We start from the raw sequence: 4,874 nt of genomic DNA, 5'->3' as shown, positions 1-4,874 counted from the left end.
AGTGTCCCCCAGCAGCCACCAGCCAGGGTCCCACCATGGCTGAGGACAGGAGAACCCCCTTGGCTGGGGCTTCTGCAGCTCTTTGCACCACTTGCTCTCGCCCCCGCCTCTTCCTCTTGATTAGCAGCTAAAAATCACAGCAGTGTCTGGTAGGACAAAGCCTGTGACAGCAAAGGGAATATTAGGGTCAAGCTTTATTAAGAAAGAAGCTATTGAAATGACATCCTCCAACATATTGCTATTAGGGCCTTGAAGAGTCTTTGCCTCATTAATGTAAAAGGGAGGTGGCAATCTTCCTGATCAACAGTGGCAATTTATTCTAAAGTGTCCATTTTCTGGATGTCAGAGGAAGACTTTTATTTATAATCTTATTTTCAATTTCCACAAAGAACACTTCACTCACACTCTGGGCAGGTTTATTTTTTTTGCAGACAATAACGATTATAAAACGGTGCTCTGCCCCCACCCCAACCCCCCCCCCTCCCCAAAATCCCCCTTGTAGTAGTGTTGACATATGGAAATGAATCAAAATGTAATAGGCATAATTACCAGCATTGTGTGCAGGCTGCAATTAGTGTCTCTTCAAAGCAGACTTGTAATCAAAAGACACCAATAGACAAGGGGAAGGACCGGGCGGCCGCTCCCGGGATGAGCTGGGGCTGGGAGGAAGTTTCCCACTCTGGGAGTGCAGTGGGTCCCTGTCCAGGGTCAGGGTGGCTTTCTGATGGGTCAGTGGCCCTAGGAGCCACCAGCCACCCCTGACACCCCCTCAGGTGTCAGAGCAGGCTGGGGTGTCCGGGGAAGCTGCGACAGCCCTGTCCCTGGCCAGGTTGGACGGGGTTTGGAACAGCCTGGTGTAGTGGAAGGTGTCCCTGCCCGTGGCAGGGGGTGGAACGAGATGAGATTTAAGGTCCCTTCTGACCCAAATAGTTCGATGATTTTCAGAATTTGTTTGATGAGTCAAAAGAAAATATGGAAATAGTATTCAAAAAGAAATAGATGCTTTCTGCACCAGCAGTTGCTCTGCTCGCCTCAGAACTGGCTTGTAAGAACTTTCGATTTTACCAATGGTGAAAAATTATTTAATTTTCGTGTGTTTTGTGAACTGGAGAATGTTTCTTTCATTCAGCTCTGAACATGAGACACAATCTGGATGTGAGGAAACCCCATTACCTGTATCCCTCCAAACCCCAGTTAAGGTGTAGGGTCCAAGCACAGCAGGTTGACAGCTTTGCAATTCAATTTTTACCTGTCAGAAATGTATCAAGCTGAAACTATTTTTGCAAGAACATTTCTATGTTAATAAGTTTTTGCTTTGAAATAACACCCCCCCACACACCTTTTAATAAGGTTAAAGCATTATCTGGGGCCTCATTGGAAGGGGCTGCTGGGGTTTCATTTTCAAATTCATCTTGTTCCTTAATAGTTTCTCAAAATCAAAGTCAGAATGAAATATTTTATGGCCATTATTCAGCCAACTGCTTTTATTGACCCAAACACACACTCTTTTTTTTTTTTTTTTTTTTTTTTCCCGGGGAGGTGTTGAGAGGAATTGTTCACATCTGGAGTACAAGAAAAGTCTGGGATTTCCTTTGGAATTCCCTGGTTCTGCCAGGAGCCATCCCACAGCAGCCACCCCTCGAGGCTGTGACAGAGTCCTGTGGGACGTGCCGGTGGTGACACCATCAGGTCCTGGGAGCACACGAGGGCCAGGACCTCAGTCTGAGCAAACACTTTGGGAGTTGTTGCTGCTCCAGCTGGAGTTCTGATGGGATGCCAGGGCAGGACCAGCACCTGCAAAGGGTCCAGGAGGAGGGCAGGTGGCACCTGGCACCTCCCAGCACCCGCCGTGCCCCGGCCATGCAGCAGCCACTGCTGGTGGGTGCAGGGGCCGATTTTGGGGTGCAGGGTGACACCAGCCCTCCCTGGTCCTGCTGCCACTCTTGGGGTGCTCAGTGCAGAGCTCACCCACCAGCACCAGCACCCTGAGGAGGAGGAGGTGGGGGACACTGGGGCCAGGTGCTGCTTTGCTGGTGCTGCAGCCTCTCCAGGGAAGGCTGCTCCAAGAGGAGCGGCTTCTCCCAAGTCAGAGGAGAGATGCTGGTGTCAGCCAGGGAAGGATCAGGCCTCTCACCAGCGGGTCTGTGTAGGAGGACTTATATTTGTTTGCAGGAGCCAGATGGTTAAATAAGAGAGTGACATAATTTCAAGAGCTGGAGCCATGAAGAAGGGGGGAGAGAAAGTCATGGGGGGAAGGGAGACCCGAGGGGCCCCCCACCTTTGGGGTGTGCTGACACTTCAGCTCTGCTTCCTGCAGGGATCCATCCTGGGGTGCTTTGGGACATCACTCCCACATTTAGACATCTTTCCTCCTTGCCTTTGGATACACAGGGAAGCTGAACTGCGAGTGGTACTAATGCTGGAGAAGTTATGAGGGCAGAAGTGGTGGGCACGACCTTGTCATCATCATGAAGTTCATGATCTTAAGTAGCTCTCCATTTATTAATGGAGGAGCCATTTATTAACCTGCTCAATTCAGTTGTGCCGGCATAAATTTGAAATAACCCCGTGGAGTGTGGATTTATACCGGCACAACCGAGGGAGAGCCTGGCTGGCGGCTCTGTCCATGGCTGGGGAGGTGGCAGGACAGGAGGGCTCACAGGACAGGTTGTCCCCCACTCTTGTGGGGGCCGGGGAGGGGGGAAGGAGCTTCAGATCTCAATAGCAAAATTAAGCTTAAAAGAGCAGCTCAGTTCCCACAAACCCAAATATCCAGGAACAGGAATGGTTCTTGTGTAGCATGTTTGTGCCAGGGCCGGAGCTTGGCTCATCCTCAGCCAAGGGCAAGGATGAGACAGAAGGGATTTGAGGGCATTGGCATTGCTCATCCCAGTCTTGGTGGGGAGAGATGGTCCCTCGGAATCCCCCTTTCCCGGCTGGAGCCACCTGGCACCCACAGTGTTGTGGTCAGCGCTGGGAACCCCACTGGAACAGCCAAGCTCTGGGTGCTGGCCCTGGAGCAGGGAAAAATAAACCACCAGCTACACAAACCCCCGCAATTCCCCCCCCGACAGAGTCTTGGATCTCCTTCCTCGTCCATGGAGGTGGATTCCAACCAGCAGAACATACCTGTCATGTTTTATTGTCTCGTTCCCTGTGTTTGGTACAGGCTGCCGAGCAAAGGTGATGCCGAGGATGCTGCAGAGGAAGGAAAAATTTCCTCTGAAATTTTAACTGTTCCTTTAGGGCTTTGAAGGAGCTGAGGAGGAGACATGAATCTGAATTTAGAATTACATTTTAAGCCTTCATGTAGCCTTTTCAAATATCAGAAGGAGCAAAGGTCTGCTATCCTACCATCGGAACCGGGCACAACCTCCTCTTTAAGTGCGTACAAACCCCACCCCGTGACTCGTGGCTTCCCGCTGCCTGCCCTTATCTTCCCTTATCTGCTGCTGTGCGGAGGCTGCTCCATCTCCGCGGGCCGTGGCTCCTTTCACAGCCTCCGGAGCGGCGCTCGCTATTCCCGTCACGCACGGGGCTCCCGGCCCCGCTCTTATCGGCAGCCGCACATGGAGCGCCGGGGGATGCCCCGCTGCCGCTGCGCCTCCGCCAGAGCCATCCCCGGCACCGCGCACGGGGCAAGCCGCGACCTGCAGCGGCTGCTTCCTCCCCTTCCTGAGAGAGAGGGATCGCAGCAGGCTGCAGCTGAAAAGACCCCGGCAAATCCTGCGGGAAAACGTCTTTGAAGATGTTGTATAGAGCCAGTGGAAGACTTTGTGCGGGGGGCGTTTTTTGTGCAGGTTCCGGGAAAGCCGAGGTGCCCGCGGGAGGAGTGAACTCCAGCAAAAACTCCAGCGCTCCCTGAGTGCCGGGACCCCACAGCTCTGCTCAGCTTGTGGTGCCACCATTGCCACCGGTGCCCTGAGTGCTGGAACCCCACAGCTCTGCTCAGTGTGTGCCAGCAGTGCCACCGGTGCCCTGAGTGCTGGAACCCCACAGCTCTGCTCAGCTTGTGGTGCCACCACTGCCACCGGTGCCCTGAGTGCCGGGATCCCACAGCTCTGCTCAGCATGTGCCAGCAGTGCCACCGGTGCCCTGAGTGCTGGAACCCCACAGCTCTGCTCAGCATGTGCCAGCAGTGCCACCGGTGCCCTGAGTGCTGGAACCCCACAGCTCTGCTCAGCATGTGCCAGCAGTGCCACCGGTGCCCTGAGTGCTGGGATCCCACAGCTCTGCTCAGCATGTGCCAGCAGTGCCACCGGTGCCCTGAGTGCTGGGATCCCACAGCTCTGCTCAGCCACCTGTGGGTGCCTGGACTTTTATGCCACCTGGTGCCACTCTGCAGCTCTATGGAATACATCAGGGCATTGCTATCGTGGTGCAATAACCTTGTCCTGGGATAATTAACAGCGCTGTCGGTTCAGTGTCCTGCAGAAACGCACCTGAGGAGTGGGGCTGGGCTCGGAGTGACACCAGAGGACAAACACACTTTGGGGCAGGTGTCCCCTCCTGCACCGCCGTCATGATCCACCCCAGAAAAAGAGATGTGCTCGTCTGTGACAGCCAGTGACATCGCATGTAAGAAGTGTTTCTTGGGGGATTAGTGGGGCTTCTGAGCACAGAAACACTCCTCCCCCACCACGCCCACACACTCCTGTGCCTGCAGCAGAGCCTGCACACACGGATGCACACGCGTGCACACACACACACACACATATGGACACACACAGACCCCCCTCCCGGCTCCCTGTCCTGCCTCTCCCAGGCCGTGCCGGGGGTGTGTGGGGAAAGGAAGGAGTGGGCACTTGCGCCCTGCCAGGCGCCCACGCACGCCCACGGCCCATATGGCTCCTGTGCACAGGCTGTGGCTGAAC

The 4,874-nt window shown here is 54.4% G+C and overlaps 1 long non-coding RNA gene across 1 annotated transcript; it reads right to left on the bottom strand.

Moving 5' to 3' along the window:
* Positions 1 to 620: 620 nt before the first annotated feature.
* Positions 621 to 4,013, bottom strand: LOC109144426. Its single transcript, XR_002045193.2, has 3 exons — positions 3,355 to 4,013; positions 3,130 to 3,259; positions 621 to 1,249 (listed from the first exon to the last, which is right to left on the bottom strand). It is a non-coding gene; the product is annotated as an uncharacterized LOC109144426 (long non-coding RNA).
* Positions 4,014 to 4,874: the final 861 nt, after the last annotated feature.

This window comes from Corvus cornix, chromosome 15 (genome assembly GCF_000738735.6).
Source record: "Corvus cornix cornix isolate S_Up_H32 chromosome 15, ASM73873v5, whole genome shotgun sequence".
In the NCBI taxonomy this organism is placed as follows: domain Eukaryota; kingdom Metazoa; phylum Chordata; class Aves; order Passeriformes; family Corvidae; genus Corvus; species Corvus cornix.
Note: the sequence above shows the minus strand (reverse complement) of the source record. Positions and strands in the feature narration are given on the sequence as shown.